The 23,616-nt window shown below is 51.3% G+C and overlaps 2 pseudogenes; both read right to left on the bottom strand.

Moving 5' to 3' along the window:
• LOC135534221 (serine/threonine-protein phosphatase 2A regulatory subunit B'' subunit alpha-like) overlaps positions 1–2,307 on the bottom strand; it is a 9,858-nt pseudogene extending 7,551 nt beyond the window's left edge.
• Positions 2,308–13,937: 11,630 nt separating this feature from the next.
• Positions 13,938–22,770, bottom strand: LOC135534222 (serine/threonine-protein phosphatase 2A regulatory subunit B'' subunit alpha-like; annotated as a pseudogene).
• Positions 22,771–23,616: the final 846 nt, after the last annotated feature.

Here is a 23,616-nt window from a genome sequence, read left to right on the forward strand (position 1 = left end):
CGTGCGTGCGTGTGTGCGTGTGTGTGTGTGCGTGTGTTACCTTAGCGATCTTGCCCATCTCGTAAATATCAGCCTTCTCCTCCTCAAACTCTGTGAAGGCTGTTTCTATGGCAGTGATGGCCGCATCGTGGTTAACTTTTGTTGCCGCCGGTAACCCTCGAGGGTAGTAGAAGCGGGGAATGTTGAGGGCAGGGGGAGGTGGGGGAGGTGGAGGAGGAGGGGGAGGACGACTGGAGTGGGGGGAGGAGAGGGGGAGCGGTGGGGGGAGAAATGTAGGGGGTGGGGAGAGAGGGGCTGGCGGAGGGGTGCCAGATTTCTTATCTTGCTTGTTGGACTGGACCTGGAGAGAGAGAGAGGAGAGAGAGAGAGAGAGAGAGAGAGAGAGAGAGAGAGAGAGAGAGAGAGAGAGAGAGAGAGAGAGAGAGAGAGAGGTTTAAAATCAACCTTTAGTGGCACAATTCAACTTTCGTACATAACCAAATCAATACCAATTCCCCTCTACTCACCCCCCCCCCCCCCCACCAGCCCCACTAACACTTCCTCAGCAGCCGTTGAGTTCACTTCCTCAATCAGTTTTCTCCTTGTTTTCCGAATGACCAACTTCACTTACAAGTAGTTTACTAGCCAGTCCCTCGTCTTATTTGCAAGTGTACCTCAGCTTCCCAAATGTACAAGACCCCCCCAATGGACAACAACATAATGAACAACGACAGAGTAGGAGTAGACTACCCTATACAAACAAATCTGTTGTGACGAGGTGACCAGTCTACCACATGCACACCACCTGAGAGGAATACTGCTGCATGATTCTTCCAGTAGCAAAACAAAATGTCTCTGTAGCACATCACATAAGTCTGTTTCAACACCATGAAACAGGGTTCCAGCAATGTGTTGGGTGTCCGAGTTACAGGCCCCTATACACTCTGCTGGGCGTCTGTACTGGGTGAGTATCAAGTAGGACAGCTGAACCAGCCCCCTCCCCGCCCCTCACCCCGTCTCCCTCTCGGCACTCATCCATTCTATCACTCTATTCCTGCCCCCAGGACTAAAAATAACACTCTGGTATCTGCCTCAGAATAGCTTGTCTTCCCCAGCATTTATTTGTGTTATTGGTGTGAGAAAAAGGGAGTGTTTGTGTGTGTCTGTTTAACACCTGTGTGTGTGTGTGTGTGTGTGTGTGTGTGTGTGTGTGTGTGTGTGTGTGTGTGTGTGTGTGTGTGTGTGTGTGTGTGTGTGTGTGTGTGTGTGTGTGTGTGTGTGTGTGTGTGTGTGTGTGTGTGTGTGTGTGTGTGTGTGTGTGCATCAGTCTAGTCCAGTCAGTCCAGTACTACCAACCTGCGCCTGCAGTTGCTGGAACGTCTTGATTCTCTTCTTGAAGCGCGAGGGCAGTACGAAGTCACAGCCCCGGGAGAGGAAGGCTAGCTCACATCTTAAATCAGGGTCCCCCCGCAGTGTCTCTTTAGACTCCTTGATAAACATGACGTTGATAGGTGAGGACGAAGATGACGATAGGAGAGGAGAGGATGAAGATGACGATGATAGGAGAGGATGAAGATGACGATGAGAGAATGAAGGTGACGTTGATAGGAGAGGATGAAGATGACGATGATAGGAGAGGATGAAGGTGATGATAGGAGAGGATGAAGATGATGATAGGAGAGGATGACGATGATGATAGGAGAGGATGAAGATGATGATAGGAAAGGATGAAGATGACAATGAGAGGATGAAGGTGACGTTGATAGGAGAAGATGAAGGTGACGATGGTTACTTTATTGCATCCGTTTCTTAGGTAGCGGTTCAAGTTCAAAGCTGATTCAAATTCCCAGCTGGTGATTGTGGAGGGTGCAGCAAAACCCCCTGAGAGCCAGATGAACCCCAGACCGGCCCTGGTGTAGAATTACAGACAGGACTACTAGACAACCAACAGTTCCATGGAGTCTACAGTCTATCTACAGACCACAGCTCTATAATTCTCTCTTCTTTTCAGTTGTTCACTCTCTCCATGCAATGGATTCCAGCTTTCTATTTATTTTCTCCAAAGTATTTGATTCTCTCCATTCTGTCCAACGGAACGAGGGATGCTTCCTTTCACGTATCCAGGAGAACAGATTGAAGGAGACAAGAACAAAAAGAGTAACAGAATATATCGGAAAAGAAAAGAGTCCCCCAAGAGAAGAAAATGAGTCCACAGAGAAACGAAGGAAGATCCAACTGGACAGTGTTCCAGGTCGGTTCTGAGTCCACCTGCAGCTAGCTGGTTCTCACTCCATGTCTGCTAGCCTCACACACACACACACACACTCAAACACACACTCACACTCTTTTCTCAATCAAACTTCCTGTTGCTTCACTTCCACAGAAACACTCTCTAATATTGACAAATACTGTCGACCCCCACTCAGACACACCTATATTTTCTCTCTCTCTCTCAGGGTTGAGTCTGTAGCTTATCCGTGCGTGTGCGCTGATATTATCCGTGTGTTAGCTCCTAGCGTATCTTGTAAAACCATAGCGGCGGGCCAGCCGGTGGCTATACGTGGCCCAACAGTGTGCTTCTCTCTGGGGTATAAGAGTTCCTGTCTCCCCTGTGGTTCTCTGGTTCTACGGTATAGTCCTTCTGTAGCCTGTCGCTCTGAGAATCAAACTGAGAGACCAACTCTGGGAAATATGAGACAGGCCGAGGTCTGGCTGCGACACACACACACACACACACACACACACACACACACACACACACACACACACACCGGCTGTCCTGAGCTAAAGGGTAGGGCGGGGGGTTTGGTTTGGTCGTGTTGCATATCTGTGTGTTCCCCACTCCCCTGCCCCCCATCCCCTAGCATCACTGGCTAAAGTTAGCCTCAACAGTATTCTGGATGTTCTGCGTGAAGTCTGGACTGGAGGATCGCTCAGCCCCATCTAGTGGCCGTGGCTGTGTATTACCAGGAATCCTCAATGCTGGTCTACAGTGCGACTGTATGTTGAGCCTGTCAACCAGTGCCCAGTCTACTAACCAAATGGTAAAACCTCTGTGGCTACTGGCCACGCCAGGTGCAGCGGAGTTACAGGTAGACCAGAAGGCTGCACGGGGAGAGTCTCACAATCTATAACAGGGGTGACCAATCCTCTTACTACAGAGCTACAGGGCGTGCAGGGCTTTGTTACAGCCCTGCTCTAACACACCTGATTCAGCTTATCAATGTCCTGATGAACCCCTTACTAACAGAATCAGGTATGTTAGGGCAGGGCTGGAACTAAACGCTGCAGGAAGTTGGAGGAGATGATTGTTGACACGTACCAGTTGGTAGTAGAACTGAACAGTGCTACAGCTGACAGGAGGGGAGAGAGTTACGACAGGAACATCAGACACGCTCGACATGAAGTGAATAATCCCACCGTGTGTGTGTGTGTGTGTGTGTGTGTGTGTGTGTGTGTGTGTGTGTGTACGTGTGTACGACACAAACCCTCAGTGAGGGAGTCACCCACGCACGCACGCACACACACACACACACACACACACACACACACACACACACACACACACACACACACACACACACACACACACACACACACACACACACACACACACACACACACACACACACACACACACACACTGCCACCTCCAAGAGCTGGAGAAGTTCTAATACTTGTAAATAGCACAGTAAGTCTCTCTCTTTGCCTGCATGATTTAAAATGCACATTGTCTCAATGGTTCTGTGGCTCACACGACTTTGTTGTGGTTTTCTGTTGCAACTGCTCAGTGCTATTATTAGTAGCTCGGTCCACCATCAGCATAGCGTTTTTATGTAGCTAAACGGTGCTGGCAGTGGAATCATGCTAAAAGCTATCTGCTATTTGTGACAGCTAAAATGTGGGTTGGTTGTTCCTAAAGCACCCCTGCACTTGGTGAGTCATAAATCTCAGCGATAAGCGCAGATGAGTGTGTGTGTGTGTGTGTGTGTGTGTGTGTGTGTGTGTGTGTGTGTGTGTGTGTGCGTGTGTGTGTGCGTGCGTGTGTGTGTGTGTGTGTGTGTGTGTGTGTGTGTGTGTAAGCGGACCCTGAACAGATGTCATTGACCCAGCTGCGTGCTCTTTTCCTCGCTGACCAACTGACAGGCTTCTCCTCTCTTCCCGTCTCTCTTCCGCTAACCTCCTTCTCTCCTCCCCTAACCTCTTCTTCTTTTCCTTTGTCTTTTTGTAAAGGAGTGGGGCAGTACAGAATTAGAGAGAAAAGAGGAGAAAAGAGAGCGCTGTAATAGCAGTGGATTGGAGTCCATGCTGCAGCGGTATTTGTGAACCAGAGGTAGCGACTTAAACCGGTCCGCTAGACTGACCCTAGGCCTTGTCCTCCCCTCTCCTGCCCTCCCTTTTCCTCTACCCTTCTCTTATCGCTTTCCCTCTCCCCTCACTTCTCCTCTCTCCCTCCCTCTCCTCCCCTCCCACTCCTCTCTCCTCCCCTCTCCTGGTCTCTCTCCTCCCATCTCCTCCTCCCCTCTCCCCTCTCCTCCTCTTCTCCCCTCTCCTGCCCTCCCTTTTCCTCTACCCTCCTCTTATCTCCTCCCCTCTCCTCCTCTTTTCTCTCCTCCCCCTCCCCCTCTCTTCTCCCCTCTCCTCCTCTTTCTCTCCTCCCCCTCTCCTCCTCTCTTCTCCCCTCTCCTCCTCTCTTCTCGCCCTCCCCTCCTCCTCCTCTCTTCTCCCCCTCTCCTCCTCTCTTCTCCCCCTCGCCTTTTCCTCCCTCCCCTCTACTCCCCTCCCCTCCTCTCTTCTCTCCCCCCTCTCCTCCCTCTCTTCTTTCCTCCCCTCTCCTCCTCTCTACTCCCCTCCCCTCCTCTGTTCTCCCCTCCCTCTCCTCTTCTCTCCTCCCTCTCCTCCTCTCTTCTCCCCTCTCCTCCTCTCTTCTTGCCTCCCTCTCCTCCTCTCTTCTCTCATCCCCTCTCCTCCTCTCTTCTCCCCCTCTCCTCCTCTCTCCTCCCCCTCTCCTGCCCTCCCTTTTCCTCTACCCTCCTCTTATCGCTTTCCGCGCCTCCTCTCTTCTCCCCCTCCCCTCTCCTCCTCTCTTCTCCCCCCTCCCCTCTCCTCCTCTCTTCTCCCCTCTCCTCCTCTCTTCTCCTCCTCTCCTCCTCTCTTCTCCCCTCCCCTCCTCTCCTCTCGCCTCCCCTCCTCCTCTCTTCTCTCCTCCCCTCTCCTCCTCTCTTCTCCCTCTCCTCCTCTCTTCTCGCCTCCCCTCTCCTCCTGTCTTCTCTCCTCCCTCTCCTCCTCTCTTCTCTCCGCCCCTCTCCTCCTCTCTTCTCGCCTCCCCTCTCCTCCTCTCTTCTCCCCTCCCCTCTCCTCCTCTCTTCTCCCCTAACCTCTCCTCCCTCTCTTCTCCCCTCCCCCTCTCCTCCTCTCTTCTCCCCTCCCCTCTCCTCCTCTCTTCTCCCCTCTCCTCCTCTCTTCTCCCCTCCCTCTCCTCCTCTCTCTCCCCTCCCCTCCTCTCTTCTCGCCTCCCCCTCCTCCTCTCTTCTCTCCTCCCCTCTCCTCCTCTCTTCTCCCCTCTCCTCCTCTCTTCTCGCCTCCCTCTCCTCCTGTCTTCTCTCCTCCCCTCTCCTCCTCTCTTCTCCCCTCTCCTCCTCTCTTCTCGCCTCCCCTCTCCTCCTCTCTTTCGCCTCCGCTCTCCTCCCTCTCTTCTCTCCTCCCCTCTCCCCCCTCCCTTTTCCTCTACCCTCCCCTCTTATCGCTTTCCGCCCCTCCTCCTCTCTTCCCTCGCCTCTCCTTCTCTCTTCTCCCCTCCCCTCTCCTCCTCTCTTCCCCCTCGCCTCTCCTCCTCTCTTCTCCCTCCCCTCCTCTGTTCTCGCCTCCCCTCTCCTCCTCTCTTCTCTCCCTCCCCTCCCCTCTCCTCCTCTCTTCTCCCTCTCCTCCTCTCTTCTCCCCTCCCCCCTCTCCTCCTCTCTTCTCCCCTCCACCTCTCCTCCTCTCTTCTCCCCTCACCTCTCCTCCCTCTCTTCTCCCTCCCCTTCCTCCTCTCTTCTCCTCTCCTCCCCGCCTCCCTCTCTTTCTCTCCCTCCCCTCTCCTCCTCTCTTCTCCCCTCTCCTCCTCTCTTCTCGCCTCCCCTCCCCTCCTCTCTTCTCTCCTCAAACTCCTCCTCTTCTCCCCTCTCCTCCTCTCTTCTCCCCTCCCCTCTCCTCCTCTCTTCTCCCTCCCCTCTCCTCCTCTCTTCTCGCCTCCGCTCTCCTCCTCTCTTCTCCCCTCCCTCTCCTGCCCTCCCTTTTCCTCTACCCTCCTCTTATCGCTTTCTGCCCCTCCTCTCTTCTCTCCTCCCCTCTCCTCCTCTTCTCCCCTCTCCTCCTCTCTTCTCCCCTCTCCTCCTCTCTTCTCCCCTCCCCTCTCCTCCTCTCTTCTCTCTCCTCCCCTCTCCTCCTCTCTTCTCCCCTCTCCTCCCTCTTCTTGCCTCCCCTCTCCCCCTCTCTTCTCTCCTCCCCTCTCCCCTCCTCTCTTCTCCCTCTCCTCCCCTCACCTCTCCTCCTCTCTTCTCCCCTCCCCCTCTCCTCTTCTCTTCTCTCCTCCCCCTCTCCTCCTCTCTTCTCCCTTCTCCTCCTCTCTTCTCGCCTCCCCTCTCCTCCTCTCTTCTCCCCTCACCTCTCCTCCTCTTTTCTCTCCTCCCTCTCCTCCTCTCTCTCCCCTCTCCTCCTCTCTTCTCGCCTCCCCTCTCCTCCTCTCTTCTCGCTCCCTCTCCTCCCCTCACCTCTCCTCCTCTTCTCCCCTCCCATCTCCTCCCCTCTCCTCCTCTCTTCTCCCCTCCCCTCTCTTCCTCTCTTCTCCCCTCCCCTCCTCCTCTCTTCGCCGCCACTCTCCTCCTCTCTTCTCTCCTCCCTCTCCTGCCCTCCCTTTTCCTCTACCCTCTTCTTATCGCTTTCCGCCCCCTCCTCTCTCCTTCCCTCCCTCTCCTCCTCTCTTCTCTCCTCCCCTAATCTCTTCACTTTTAAGTAAACAATTACTAACAAGTTGTTATTCTTCAATATTTCAGAGAAAGGTCAACAAACCTTCAACACATGCTACCTTCCCTTATCCACTAGCGATAGCTAGTGCATTAGCTGGAAGTACTTCGTTATTGACGTGTGGTGTAAGAAGAGTGTTATAATTAAGTTGGACTGGCTTGAACACTCAAATCAACAACAGTTGGATACTTGTTTTCACAACACATTTATGAAAGTGCCATAAAATGAACTGCCAGTGTTACTGTGATGTCCTTTATTGTTGTCAAATGGTACAAGGGGTTGGCTTAACTCTATAGGCTTATTTCTGCTGCAGCAACTAGGCAGACTTCACACACACACACACACACACACACACATACTTGAAAATAGGCATGCATAAATGCCATCTCTGTGGTAACGACCCTTGGCTTGGATTGGATTCATCGGTCGGAATGTTCTTAGGGCAACCGTGCCAACAACGAGGAAACCCATTTCACATCTCTGCTCTATTCCCAGACTCACTTCCTCTCCCAACCCAACACACACACACACACACACACACACACACACACACACACACACACACACACACACACACACACACACACACACACACACACACACGTGCGCGCACATCCGCAGAAAGAGGGCACTATGTGTCTGAGTTAGAAGCTGCCCAGACCCAGTAGTTAACACATAACACAGACTATTTCCTAACTATTTCAGAAACCTGCCAGATTGCACTGTAACATATATGTTCTCTCTCTCCTAGACCCACTCAGATCCAGATAAACACCTGCTCCTCCATCTCTTCTCTCCTTCTTTACCCTCCCTGTACACCTGTACTGCAGGGCTGTACTGCAGTACAGTACCCCTCTCCCCCAGCAGACCTCTTGTACTGCAGTACCCCTCTCCTCCAGCAGACCTCTTGTACTGCAGTACCCCTCTCCTCCAGCAGACCTCTTGTACTGCAGTACCCCTCTCCCCCAGCAGACCTCTTGTACTGCAGTACCCCTCTCCTCCAACAGACCTCTTGTACTGCAGTACACCTGTCCTCCAGCAGACCTCTTGTACTGCAGTACCCCTGTCCTCCAGCAGACCTCTGGTACTGCAGTACCCCTGTCCTCCAGCAGACCTCTGGTACTGCAGTACCCCTGTCCTCCAGCAGACCTCTTGTACTGAAGTACCCCTCTCCTCCAACAGATGGAGGCAGAGCTCCTAGATGAAGCAGGAGGGGGATGAAGTTGGCCCTGGTGAATGTCTCCTGTTTAACTCTGTGTGTTAACAGCAGAGTAAAACTAGATGACAGCAGAGAGCTGCAGGACACACAGACACACACACACTTATTACAAATGTAGGAAGTTGTGTAAACAGACAATGGTTACTAAGGTGACCGGAGAGACTGTTACATGTTAATCCTTACCTCTGTGTGTGTGTGCATGTGTGTGTGTGTGCATGTGTGTGTGTGTGTGTGTGTGTGTGTGTGTGTGTGTGTGTGTGTGTGTGTGTGTAGAGGAATGTGATGTCATCAAGTGTAGTTCTTCAGATGTTGTTCTCTATTCTCTCTCTCTTTCTATGTGTGTGGTTCTGGGAAATATTGTTTGGGCAATATCCCAGCCTGCACTGGGAGTGGTGTATGATGTCACCATGGGACTGGAGGCTTCGTGTGTGTGTGTGTGTGTGTGTGTGTGTGTGTGTGTGTGTGTGTGTGTGTGTGTGTGTGTGTGTGTGTGTGTGTGTGTGTGTGTGTGTGTGGGTGGGTGGCTAACCTTGGAGGCTATTGTCAGTGTTGGAAACTCCTTACACACAGCAACACTGACTCCATGAGTCCAAGGTGTGTCTGTGTGTATTTTGTGTTAGAGAGGGAAGTAGTGGGAAAGTGGGGGAGGGGGCTTCTTTCACCGCTTGGCTGGGCTTCCTGCTGTGACCTCATTTCCTGTGGAAGCATTCGGGAGCTGATGTCATTAAGTAACGGCCCCAAGACAACAACCCCCAACAACCCCTTCATCTTGTCGACCTCTTCTCTTTCTCACATGTTTTCCTTCAGCTCTATTATCTTGTGCCTGGCTTCGTCCCGAATGGCACCTAGTGCCTAGGGCCCTAGTCAATGGAATAGGGTGCCATTTGAAATGCAGTCACTGTAGAAGGGTAGGAGGACGGTTGGCTACCCCTCATTTCTGTTCTGGGCTCCAAATGACGAGTCTGTTCTCTGCTGTCTGTTCTGCTAGTCTTGTCTTGCTCTCTGCTCTGCATTCGACTGGCTTGCCTGGCCTTGGATTCATCTGGCCTTGCCTCCTGGTCTCCATGGTGATTAATGGAACACTCTGACAGGTGCAGAAAGGCCTATATTACTCTGTCACCAGACACACACACACACACACACACACACACACACACACACACACACACACACACACAAACACAAACACACTGCCTTTGGACCCCTGTGTCGCACTTCAGTATGACTGACAGGGTAATGTTTAATTAGGACATGGGGCGGGGTTGGCACTGGGGTGTATTTGCATAATTCGCAGAGTGCCAAAGAGGCATCGGGTGTCAGAAAGTCCCACACACACACACACACACACACACACACACACACACACACATAGCTATTCCTAAACTCAGCTGTGACCTAACAGTAGCAATGGGTCAGCCTACCCTTTGGCGACAGACACTCACACAAACACATGCACACACACACACACACACACACACACACACACACACACACACACACACACACACACACACACACACACACACACACACACACACACACACACACACACACACACACACACACACACACACACACACACACACACACACACACACACAGGGTCCGTTTACACTGTGGCGACAGTGAGTCTGTTAGCAAGATGCCGTAGTAGACAGATTTAGGTCCCCATCACACCTCTATCTGTCAGCCTAGTGTGTGTGTGTGTGTGTGTGTGTGTGTGTGTGTGTGTGTGTGTGTGCGTGCGCTTGGTAACAACACCATTAACATTCCCAATGCCAACAGCCCCCACCCTCTCCTGCTGTGCTCAAATCAGCCCCTCACTCACACACACACACACACACGCACACACGCACACACACCCGTTCTGCTACAACAACAGAGACTGGTCCCAAAATAACACTTCAACCAATCAGAGAGGAGAGACTGTGAGTGTACCACTTCATCTACATTCATCTCTCTCTCTCTCTCTCTCTCTCTCTCTCTCCTTGTCATCCCTCCATCTCTCTTTCCTCTCTCTCTCTCTCTCTGTCTCCTTGTCATTCCACCATGTCTCCCTCTCCGTCTGTGTAACCCTACTCCATGTATGTAGGCCACATACAGGGCCTTCAGAAAGTGTTCACAACCCTTGACTTTCTCCACATGTTGTTGTGTTACAGCCTGAATTTAAAATGGATTAAATTGAGATGTTGTGTCACTGGTCTAAACACATAATATACATAACATAAACACACACTAAACCCCATAATGTCAAAACAGAGTTATGTTTTCAGACATTTTTACAAATGAATTAAACATGAAAGTCATTCAGATGCTGTAGAGGATGGAAACCACTCAGGATTTTACCATGAGGTCAATGGTGACTTGAAAACAGTTACCGGGTTTAATGGCTGTGATAGGAGAAAACTGAGGATGGATCAACAACATTGTAGTTACTCCACAATACGAAGCTAAATGACAGAGGGAAAGAAGGAGTGAAAAGAAGGAAGCCTGAACTAAAGTAAAACTGTACAGAAATGTGGCAAAGAAATGAACGATTTGTCATCAGGACATAAAGTTATGTTTGGGGTAAATCCAAAACAACACATCACTGAGTATCACTCTTTATATTTTCAAGAATGTTGGTGAGTGCATCATATTATGGGTTTGCTTGTTATTATTAGGATAAATCAAATTAAAAAGAAACGGAATAGAGTATATATCCTCGAGGAAAACCTGGTTCAGTCTGCTTTCCAACAGACACTGTTGACAAATTCACCTTTCAACAGGACATTAACCTAAAACACTTATCTACACTAGAGTTGTTTACCAAGACAATATTGGCCTAGTTACAGCTTTGACTTAAAATCGGCTTGAAAATCTATGGCAAGATGTGAAAATGGCTGTCTAGCAATGATTAACAACCAACTTGACAGAGCTTGAAGAATTTAAAAAATAATAATGTTCAAATATTGTACAATCCAGGTGTATAAAGCTCTTAGTGACTTACCCAGAAAGACTCACAGCTATAATCACTGCCAAAGGTGCTTCTAACATGTATTGTGTGGATACTTATGTAAACAAGATATTTCTGTATTCAATTTACAATAAATATGCAAAAATGTCTAAAACATGTTTTCACTTTGTCATTATGTGGTATTGTGCGTACAGATGGGTGAGCAAAAACGATATTTCATGCATTTCAAATTCAGGCTGTAACACAACAACATGTGGAATAAGTCAGTCAAGGGTGTGAACACTTTCTGAAGGCACTGTATTTATGACGTTACCATGGCACCCAGCACTGACGGAACACCCAGGAACCTAAAGTACTCCCACTTTAACATACTGACACACACACGCACACACAAACACAGCAATAATGCTCTGTCTCCTGTGACAGCACAAAGCCCTAAACTACCCCAAACATTCCAGAGGAGAGAGAGAGCTGGCCACCACTTTGTCTCCTCTGTCCTCCTCTCTCTGTCTCCTGTGACAGCACAAAGCCCTAAACTACCCCAAACATTCCAGAGGAGAGGAGAGAGCTGGCCACCACTTTGTCTCCTCTGTCCTTCTCTCTGCCTCCCTCTCTCTCTCTCTGCCTCCTCTCTCTCTCTCTGCCTCCCTCTCTGTCTCCTGTGACAGCACAAAGCCCTAAACTACCCCAAGATTCCAGAGGAGGAGAGAGCTGGCCACCACTTTGTCTCCTCTGTCCTCCTCTCTCTGCCTCCCTCTCTCTCTCTCTGCCTCCTCTCTGTCTCCTGTGACAGCACAAAGCCTTAAACTACCCCAAACATTCCAGAGGAGAGGAGAGAGCTGGCCACACACTTTGTCTCCTCATCCTCCTCTCTCTGTCTCCTGACAGCACAAAGCCCTAAACTACCCCAAACATTCCAGAGGAGAGGAGAGAGCTGGCCACCACTTTGTCTCCTCTGTCCTCCCTCTGCCTCTCTCTCTGCCTCCCTCTCTGTCTCCTGTGACAGCACAAAGCCCTAAACTACCCCAAACATTCCAGAGGAGAGGAGAGAGCTGGCCACCACTTTGTCTCCTCTTCCTCCCCCTCTGCCTCCTCTCTCTGCCTCCCTCTCTCTCTGCCTCCCCTCTGTCTCCTGTGACAGCACAAAGCCCTAAACTACCCCAAACATTCCAGAGGAGAGGAGAGAGCTGGCCACCACTTTGTCTCCTCTGTCCTCCTCTCTGTCCTCTCTCTCTCTCTGCCTCCCTCCTGTCCTGTGACAGCACAAAGCCCTAAACTACCCCAAACATTCCAGAGGAGAGGAGAGCTGGCCACCACTTTGTCCCACTTCTGTCCTCCTCTCTCCCTCTCTCTGCCTCCCTCTCTCTCCTCCCTCTCTGTCTCCTGTGACAGCACAAAGCCCTAAACTACCCCAAACATTCCAGAGGAGAGGGAGAGCTGGCCACCACTTTGTCTCACTCTGTCCTCTGTCTCTCTCTCTGCCTCCCTCTCTCTCTGCCTCCCTCTCTGTCTCCTGTGACAGCACAAAGCCCTAAACTACCCCAACATTCCCAGAGGAGAGAGAGAGCTGGCCACCACTTTGTCTCCCTCTGTCCTCCTCTCTGCCTCCCTCCTCTGCCTCCCTCTCTGTCTCCTGTGACAGCTCCCTCAAACTACCCCAAAACATTCCAGAGGAGAGGAGAGCTGGCCACCACTTTGTCTCCTCTGCCCCCTCACCTCTCTGCCTCCCTCTGTCTGTCTTCCTCTGCCTCTGTCTCTGTCTCTCTGCCTCCCTCTCTGTCTCTGCCTCCCTCCCTGTCTGCCTCCCTGACTGTCTCTGCCCTCAAACTACCCCAAACATTCCTCCCCCTCCCTGTCTGGCCACCACTTTGTCTCCTCTCCCTCTCTCTCTGCCTCCCTCTCTCTCTCTGCCTCCCTCTCTGTCTCCTGTCTCAGCACAAAGCCCTAAACTACCCCCAACATCTCAGCCTCCCTCCCTGTCTGGCCACCACTTTGTCTCCTCTGTCCTCCCTCTCTGCCTCCCACCCTGTCTCTGCCTCCCTCTCTGTCTCTGTCTCATGACAGCACAAAGCCCTAAACTATTCCATCTCTGGCCACCCCTTTGTCTCCTCTGTCCTCCCTCTGCCTCTGTCCCTGTCTCTCTGCCTCCCTCTCTCTGCCTCCCTCACTGTCTCTGCCTCTAACTCTCTGCATGCCTCCTTCTGTCTCTTACGCTCTCTCTGTCCTCTCTCTGCCTCACTCTCTCTCTGCCTCCCTCTCCTTAATCTAGTCTCTCTCAGCTAACACATATACACATATCCAACCAACAATACATCAACTAGAACACAGAGAAGGTAGTCTCCTTCAGCAGCAATAGTATTAGAGGAAGAGGCAGGGACCTGACTAATAGAAGTCTGACAGCCTGACACACACACACACACACACACACACACACACACACACACACACACACACACACACACACACACACACACACACACACACACACACACACACACACACACACACACACACACACACACACACACACACACACATCAGTCAGGGGTACTCACTCTGATCACCTCGGCGTCTGCTGGATGAGCAGCGTCGCGGGGCCGATGTCTCTCAGGGCAACCACATCGCTAGGGCACCGGGTGTCTCACGGCACAGGAGGAGCAGCGATGGTTGCAACAGGTGCCTCTCCAGGTGTGTGTGTAGAGGGGCGGGACAGGGAGAGGACAGGCGTTACAGCCGGTGGAGGGGTGGCCGTGGTGGTAAGTACCGCTGTCAGGTCAGCTACAGGAGGATGTTCACGCCCAGCGGCTGCTTCTGAAGGTGTGGGTACGACTGTAGGGGGTGGAACAGGTGTGGGTATGACTGTAGGGGGTGGAACAGGTGTGGGTACGACTGTAGGGGGTGGAACGGGTGGGTACGACTGTAGGGGGTGGAACAGGTGTGGGTACGACTGTAGGGGGTGGAACAGGTGTGGGTACGACTGTAGGGGGTGGAACAGGTGTGGGTACGACTGTAGGGGGTGGAACAGGGTGGGTAGGGCAGAAGGTATAGCATGGTCTGTAGCGACAGATTCTGCTAGGGTTGTGTGGACAGGGACAGTGTGGGAGCTGAAGAGACAGGTAGAGCTGTAGGAACAGCACCAGATGTAGGTCTGGGTGCAGGCGTGGATACAGCACCAGATGTAGGTCTGGGTGCAGGCGTGGATACAGCACCAGATGTAGGTCTGGGTGCAGGCGTGGATACAGCACCAGATGTAGGTCTGGGTGCAGGCGTGGATACAGGTCCATCTGTAGGTAAAGACACAGTTCAGTTCACATACATAGAAAGAAGAACCTTGCAACATATACACAATACCGTAAATAGGAATAGATGGACACGGACAGTCACCTTGCCCAGCGGGTGGAGATCCAGGTAGTTTGGCCTGCGTCAGAGTGTCAGTCTTGGCTGCAGTAGCCAGAGTGTCCTGTAGGAGTCTCATCACCTCCTTCTCTTTGCTCTGAGCCCCAGTCTTCCCAGTGTTCCCAGGACTACCCCCAGAGTCCACCAGTTCCTGGGCAAAGCTCTCAATGCTCTCCAGGATCCTCAGCAGCAGGGCCCTGTCCTCCTCATCTCCCAGCCCCACCACGCTGCCCTCTGCCTGGGGGAGAGGAGCAGGCAAGCTGGGGGTCGACCTAGTGGCCTGGGCGTTAGCGGTTAGGTGGCTAACAGGAACAGGCCTTTGAGCCTGGGGGTTGATTTGGGTTTGTGTCTGGAGAGAGGGTTGTGTTTGTGTGGAGGTGTTCCCCTGTCCTGTCCCCTCTGTCTGGTCTTAACGGGGAGAGGGGGCTCCGCCCTCTCTCTCTCCTCTCTCTGACTCGGTCTCTCTCCCACCCATGCCTGGGCAACAGACACTCCAAGTCCATCAGAAGCCTGTCGATGTCATCGTCTCTATGAGTGACAGGAGGGGTGTGTTCGGAGGTTGGGGGCAGGTGAGGTCTTCACCCAGCAGACTGAGTGTGTGTGTAACGTGTACGTGTGACAGATTGGGGCTGAGATGTGTGTGCGCGGAGCTGGGGGTGTGTGGACTAAAAAGCTGTCCGTTCCGACTGTGAGTGTGTGTGAGACTTCTGGTCGGTGTGTGTGAGTGTGTGTGTGTGTCTGGAAGCCCTGTTCAGCCCCCTTCCTAGGTCTGCATCCTCCTCAATGAAGAGAGCCTCCATGGGGGAGATGGATGGAGTGGGCACTCTGACGGAGTGTGCGTTTGCGATGAAGGTGTGCCTGGGATGGAGGGGTAGAAATGGACAACGTGTGTGTGCGGTGAGGGAGAGTGTGTGTGTGACAGAGTGTGTGTGTGCGGTGAGGGAGAGTGTGTGTGACAGAGTGTGTGTGTGCGGTGAGGGAGTGTATGTGTGTGACAGAGTGTGTGTGTGTGACAGAGTGTGTGTGTGTGACAGAGTGTGTGTGTGTGACAGAGTGTGTGTGTGCTGCAGCCCGTTGGTCTGAACCTCATGTCTCCCTGCTGTCTCAGGCGTAGTGGACAAAGAGAGAGAAGAGTCTGGAGCGAGTGACGAGAGGTGGCAGTATATCCCTGCTCTTGGGTAGGGGGAGGGTTCTGAACAACGTCCTCATACCGTGGCGGTTGATCATTCCCAAATATGGGTGAGAAGGGGACAGCAGCTTGCTGCAGCTTATATGGAGACTACTAACCAGCTCGGCCAACTCGCTATTACCTCCAATCCCTGACCCTTGACCTCCAGCCCCTGACCCTAACCCTAACCCAGCCCCCTCCAGCTCTAGAGGCAGTTTCCTCAGATAGGAGCTCCAGTCTGGTCATCACAGCTCTGTAGATGCTCTCTGGACTGGCTCCCCCATCCTCCCCTCCCCGGGACTCTTCCGACTGATACACTGCTTGATGATGTCAGTACATTTCTTCAAGTCCTCTGAACACTTGACCAGAATGTCCAGACAGGCCCGTATGTCTTCCCCCCTGCTCCTCCCACTCCTCCCTCCTCCCTGCACGGGTCTTCTCCAGTAACCGGGCGATGAGGGACTCGTCGGCTAATGAGCTGAGGTAGAGAAGACGCCACTGTGTTTAGCCCCGCCTCAAGGAACCAGAGCAGGCGCTGGATAGGCTACTGGTGGACCCGCCCCCGGCCCTGGAGGCACTGGATAGGCTGGGTTGTGGATGAGGGCCACGCCCCGGCGGTGATGCTAGCAGGCGATAGGCCTTTGAGCAGCTTGGTGGTGTCGCTGAAAGGAGGCAGGTTCTCATCATTGGCGTTTCCATTTCCGGGTAATAGTCCCATTCCCCGTTCCTCCGAGCGTTCCCGGTGAACTGTCCGTAGACGATGTCGAGGTCCGTGGACCGACGGCTGCGAGTCCGGCCTTACCTTGCGCCCTTCCTGAAGGTCACGTGACTGGTGGAGAGGCGGAGCTTCTCGAAGGAGAACTCTTTGAGTTTGCCACTGGCCAGGTTGATGGCTTCTCCTGTGATGTCCTTCAGACTGGCAGAGCTCTGGAGAGGCCGGTCAGGACCAGAGCTGGTAGTAGTGGTGGTAGTGTTGACCTTCTTACCTCGCCAGATCTGCTCCTCCCCCACCACACCATACACACTGTTAGAGTCCATTAGGAAACACCAAAACTCCCGATAGAGCTGGTGATACTAAATTTACAGCTGTTGGGGATTTGGTGAGGAGAGTTCGCATTTCGGGTCAGGTTGTGTGTGAATGTGTGAGGGTCGGGGTGTGGGAGCGTGTGTGTGTGAGGGGGCGGTCAGCAGCTCGGAGCAGGTGCTGCATGGGCAACAGTACAGTCAAGTCCCTGGGACAGCGCCCACATGACCCGGGCAGTAGTGCACCGCGTGACTCCTGAGCCCGACGGCCCACCCCACGCTGTGCAACAACTAACACTGCTCCGACCACGCGATAGGCTGCTGCTAGTTATCATTGTTGACGCAGGTTGCAGCTTGCTGGGCTGGTTACAAAGCAGTCTCAATTACTGCATGAAAAAAAAACATATTGGAAAAAAAAACACAAAACTCCAGAAAAAAATGATATGTGAAAGAAGTCCAGGCTAAAAAGTTATTGTTTAGATCCCTCAGATGAGTGGGGGCAGTTTCAGATCCACAGAGTCAACTTCAAACAGCCCTCCTTAAAATACACACCAGAAAGACTTGAAACTCCAAATTCATGCAGAAAAATAGACCTCATTTCCTGGACACAGAAAAAGTCCACGTAAAAAACAAAAATATCCCTTCAGATGAGAAGAAGAAAAGGTCAATCCATGTTGTAATCACAGGATCCATTAGAGGTCTGATTGATTTGATTTTTTCACCTGTGTCTAAACACTGTCTTCTCAGAGGTCCTCATCTCTCAAAGGAACTCCAGGGCTGGTCTAACCCCACTGTTGCCTGAAAGACCCCCGATCAGGGTTCACCGTCCTGGGCTTGAAACTCACCCAGGCCCCCACTCCTTATCCTTCTCCCTTCTCTCCACTTCTGTCATCCTCTCTGCCTCTCGTTCGTAAAATAACTTGCAGTCCACTCTAACCACAGCTGCCTTGATGTGATACACAGATGTCACTCTCTCACTCTCTCTCTCTCTCTCTCTCTCTCTCTCTCTCTCTCTCGCTCTCCCCTCCTCTGTCTCTCTCACTGCCCTCTCTCTCTCCCTCTCTCTCTGTCTTCTTCTCTCCCTCTCACTCTGTCTCTTTCTCCCTCTCTCTCTCTCTCTCTCTCCTCCTCTGTCTCTCTCTGTCTCTCTATCTCTCTCTCTCTCTCTCTCTCTCTCTCTCTCTCTCTTCTCTCTCTCTCTCTCTCGCTCCCTCCTCTGTCTCTCTATCTCTCTCTCTCTCTCTCTCTCTCTTCTCTCTCTCTCTCTCTCCTCTCTCCCTCCCTCCTTCCCTCCTTCCGTCCTGTGCTCAGTGTGTTTTGATGGGAGGACACCACCTGTGAGTTGACAGAAAAGGAGGAGTGGGGGGAAGGAAGGAAGAAAAGAAGGAAGAGAGAAAAATAGCGTTCAATCATTTAGACAGTCACCCTGTAGCAAATTATTTTTTTCTCTGTGTGTGTGTGTGGGTGTGGGGTGGGGCGTGTGTGTGTCTGTCTGTCTGTCTGTCTGTCTATTTGTCTGTGTCTGTGTGTGTGGGTGTGGGTGGGGGTGGGGCGTGTGTGTGTGGGTGGGGGTGGGGGTGGGGCGTGTGTGTGTGTGTGTGTGTTGTCAGCCCTCCAGCTTATCCTCCGGATGACAGTATATATGAGGACCTTAGTCCTTTATCATCAAAGAGTACAACACTGCATGTACTTCCTGACACACACACACACACACACACACACACACACACACACACACACACACACACACACACACACACACACACACACACACACACACACACACACACACACGCTGGTTCCCGATCAAAAAGAGCGGAAGAAACTACAGAACACCAGAGAAGAGAAGAAAATGATGGTGAAAGTATAATGTATAATGGTGAGACCAGACTGGCTTGTTGATTTGACCTTTATCAGTGGTTTCTAGGGATTGGGGGTGATATTTACATATCGCATTATTATTTTGAATGATATTATATTGATACGTTGACTCAAAGTATAATTAGTGTATATATACTGTATATTATATATTTTTCTTTTTTTGCTAGGCAATGTTAGCTAGAGCTAGTCGGCTACCTACGCTAAAACTCTGGACATTTTTCATCCTATAAGCTTGTTCCTAATCTTATTTTTAAATAGTACTTTTATTTCCATGATGCCTGAAAATATATTTTCTCATGCTCACTCTTCTATGCAGCAGACATATGGTGAGCAAGGGTTGGAACATCAAATCGCGAATAAAACCCCAGTAGGCTGTGCCATTGAACTCATTGCACTCTAATGTCCCCAAGGCTGTCCCATTGAACTCTAATGTCCCCCAAGGCTGTCCCATTGAACTCTAATGTCCCCAAGGCTGTCCCATTGAACTCTAATGTCCCCAAGGCTGTCCCATTGCACTCTAATGTCCCCAAGGCTGTCCTGAACCTAATGTCCCCAAGGCTGTCCCATTGAACTCTAATGTCCCCAAGGCTGTCCCATTGCACTCTAATGTCCCCAAGGCTGTCTACTGGAACTCTATCCCCCCAAGGCTGTCCCATTGCACTCTAATGTCCCCAAGGCTGTCCCATTGCACTCTAAATGTCCCACTCTAATGTCCCCAAGGCTGTCCCATTGAACTCTAATGTCCCCAAGGCTGTCCCATTGCACTCTAATGTCCCCAAGGCTGTCCCATTGAACTCTAATGTCCCCAATTTGTCCCATTGCACTCTAATGTGCGCCCATTGAACTCCTGTCCCCAAGGCTGTCCCATTGAACTCTAATGTCCCCAAGGCTGTCCCATTGAACTCTAATGTCCCCAAGGCTGTCCAGTGAACTCTAATGTCCCCAAGGCTGTCCCATTGAACTCTAATGTCCCCAAGGCTGTCCCATTGAACTCTAATGTCCCCAAGGCTGTCCCATTGCACTCTAATGTCCCCAAGGCTGTCCCATTGAACTCTAATGTCCCCAAGGCTGTCCCATTGAACTCTAATGTAATGTCTAATGTCCCCAAGGCTGTCCCATTGAACTCTAGGCTGTCCCATTGTCCCCAAGGCTGTCCCATTGAACTCTAATGTCCCCAAAGGCTGTCCCATTGAACTCTAATGTCCCCAAGGCTGTCCCATTGCACTCTAATGTCCCCAGGCTGTGCCATTGAACTCTAATGTCCCCAAGGCTGTCCCATTGAACTCTAATGTCCCCAAGGCTGTCCCATTGAACTCTAATGTCCCCAAGGCTGTCCCATTGCACTCTAATGTCCCCCAAGGCTGTCCCATTGCACTCTAATCCCCCAAGGCTGTCCCATTGCCTCTAATGTCCCCAAGGCTGTCCCCATTGAACTCTAATCCCCAAGGCTGTCCCATTGCACTCCTAATGTCCCCAAGGCTGTCCCATTGCACTCTAATCCCCCCAAGGCTGTCCCATTGCACTCTAATGTCCCCAAGGCTGTCCCATTGCACTCTAATTCCCCCAAGGCTGTCCCATTGCACTCTAATTCCCCCAAGGCTGTCCCATTGCACTCTAATTCCCCCAAGGCTGTCCCATTGCACTCTGATGTCCCCAAGGCTGTCCCATTGCACTCTAATTCCCCCAAGGCTGTCCCATTGCACTCTAATGTCCCCAAGGCTGTCCCATTGCACTCTAATTCCCCCAAGGCTGTCCCATTGCACTCTAATGTCCCCAAGGCTGTCCCATTGCACTCCTAATTCCCCCAAGGCTGTCCCATTGCACTCTAATGTCCCCAAGGCTGTCCCATTGCACTCTAATGTCCCCAAGGCTGTCCCATTGCACTCTAATCCCCCCAAGGCTGTCCCATTGCACTCTAATGTCCCCAAGGCTGTCCCATTGCACTCTAATTCCCCCAAGGCTGTCCCATTGCACTCTAATTCCCCCAAGGCTGTCCCATTGCACTCTAATTCCCCCAAGGCTGTCCCATTGCACTCTAATTCCCCCAAGGCTGTCCCATTGAACTCTAATTCCCCCAAGGCTGTCCCATTGCACTCTAATTCCCCCAAGGCTGTCCCATTGCACTCTGATGTCCCCAAGGCTGTCCCATTGCACTCTAATTCCCCCAAGGCTGTCCCATTGAACTCTAATTCCCCCAAGGCTGTCCCATTGCACTCTAATTCCCCCAAGGCTGTCCCATTGCACTCTAATTCCCCCAAGGCTGTCCCATTAAACTCTAATTCCCCCAAGGCTGTCCCATTGCACTCTAATTCCCCCAAGGCTGTCCCATTGCACTCTGATGTCCCCAAGGCTGTCCCATTGCACTCTAATTCCCCCAAGGCTGTCCCATTGCACTCTGATGTCCCTGGATGATGTCATGTCTTTAATCCATGATCAGATGTTTCCCTGTTTCTCTCCAACACGTCCACATGTGTTTTGTTTTTGACTGGTTCACCATCAGTTTTGAGCGCCTCATAAATGAACTCAACGCCGCCCATCCAGATAAGAAATGGGCACCTCAGATATAACCATTATGTAGTGCTGGGCCTCTCTCCCACTCTCTCTGTCTCTCTCTCTCTGTCTCTCTCTCTCTCTCTCTCTCTCTCTCTGTTTTGTTGGAGTCTCAGTGGAACAGTGGGGGAGAGAACACATTCCTCAGAGCTGCTACCCTCCCATATTACACACACACGCACGCATGCACACACACACACACACGCTCCTCATAAACTGAACACACACCCATACACTAGCCTATGAAGTGAGTTGAGTAACTAGGCGGAGCTGGCCAATGAACTCCCTGTATTCAGTTCAGTGGCTAAACACTATTTAAAGTGAGGACAGTCCCACAAATTGAGCTGAATGGATATTAGTTCATACAGGGCTGAATTAATGTTGCATGGCAACAATAATGGCTCCTGAGACATGCCAGAGTGGCAGTTTGTCTCCATCTCTGTCTGGCTCTCTCTCGCTCCCCTTCTCTCCTCTCTCTTCCATCTTCTCTCTCTCGCTCCCCTTCTCTCCTCTCTCTTCCATCTTCTCTCTCTCGCTCCCCTTCTTTCCTCTCTCTTCCATCTTCTCTCTCTCACTCCCCTTCTCTCCTCTCTCTTCCATCTTCTCTCTCTCACTCCCCTTCTCTCCTCTCTCTTCCATCTTCTCTCTCTGTTTCAAGTTTCACGTTTTGACTGTCATGTGCACTAGTACAGTGTAATGTCTTTCTTGCTTGTTCTTTCCCAACAATGCAGTAATCAATATCAGTAGTACTATAGAAAACAAATGAAACAGTCAAGTAGAACATGAGAAATAGAAATAAGAGGAGCACTAGAATGTAAGTAAGCATACTGAACTCAGCAAAAAAAGAAACATTGTCTCACTATCAACTGCATTTATTTTCAGCAAACTTAACATGTGTAAATATTTGCATGAACATAACAAGATTAAACAACTGAGACATAAACTGAACAAGTTCCACAGACATGTGACTAACAGAAATGGAATAATGTGTCCCTGAACAAAGGGGAACAAAATCAAAAGTAAGAGTCAGTAGCGGGTGTGGCCACCAGCTGCATTAAGTACTGCAGTACATCTCCTCCTCACGGACTGCACCAGATTTGCCAGTTCTTGCTGGGAGATGTTACCCCACTCTTCCACCAAGGCACCTGCAAGTTCCCGGACATTTCTGGGGGGAATGGCCCTAGCCCTCACCCTCCGATCCAACAGGTCCCAGACGTGCTCAATGGGATTGAGATCCGGGCTCTTCGCTGGCCATGGCAGAACACTGACATTCCTGTCTTGCAGGATATCACACACAGAATGAGCAGTATGGCTGGTGGCATTGTCATGCTGGAGGGTCATGTCAGGATGAGCCTGCAGGAAGGGTACCACATGAGGGAGGATGATGTCTTCCCGGTAACGCATAGCGTTGAGATTGCCTGCAATGACAACAAGCTCAGTCCGATGATGATGTGACACACCGCCCCAGACCATGCGGACCCTCCAAATCAATCGATCCCGCTCCAGAGTACAGGCCTCGGTGTAACGCTCCAGTCCTTCGACGATAAATGCGAATCCGACCGTCACCCCTGGTGAGCCAAAACCGCGACTCATCAGTGAAGAGCACTTTTGCCAGTCCTGTCTGGTCCAGTGACGGTGGGTTTGTGCCCATAGGCATCTTGTTGCCGGTGATGTCTGGTGAGGACCTGCCTTACAACAGGCCTACAAGCCCTCAGTCCAGCCTCTCTCAGCCTATTACGGACAGTCTGAGCGCTGATGGAGGGATTGTGTGTTCCTGGTGTAACTCGGACAGTTGTTGCCATCCTGTACTTGTCCTGCAGATGTGATGTTCAGATGTACTGATCCTGTGCAGGTGTTGTTACACATGGTCTGCTACTGCGAGGACAATCAGCTGTCCGTCCTGTCTCCCTGTAGCGCTGTCTTAGGGCGTCTCACAGTACAGACATTGCAATGTATTGCCCTGGCCACATCTGCAGTCCTCATGCCTCCTTGCAGCATGCCTAAGACATGTTCACTCAGATGAGCAAGAACCCTGGGCATCTTTCTTTTGGTGTTTTTCAGAGTCAGTAGAAAGGCCTCTTTAGTGTGCTAAGTTTTCATAACTGTGACCTTAATTGCCTAACGTCTGTAAGCTGTTAGTGTCTTAACGACCGTTCCACAGGTGCATGTTCATTAATTGTTTTACAATGAAGATCTGTGAAGTTATTTGGATTTTTACGAATGATCTTTGAAAGACAGGGTCCTGAAAAAGGAATGTTTCTTTTTTTTGCTGAGTTTATTGACAGGGTTAGTCAGTTCCAGGACCATATTTACAATGTGCAGGGACGCTGGAGTGATAGAGGTAGATATGTAGAGGGGTAAGGTGACAAGGCATCAGGATATATGATCAACAGAGTAGCAGCAACGTATATGATGATTGTATGTGAGTGTGTGTGTGTG

The sequence above is a fragment of the Oncorhynchus masou genome, unplaced genomic scaffold (genome assembly GCF_036934945.1).
Source record: "Oncorhynchus masou masou isolate Uvic2021 unplaced genomic scaffold, UVic_Omas_1.1 unplaced_scaffold_3161, whole genome shotgun sequence".
Lineage (NCBI taxonomy): Eukaryota > Metazoa > Chordata > Actinopteri > Salmoniformes > Salmonidae > Oncorhynchus > Oncorhynchus masou.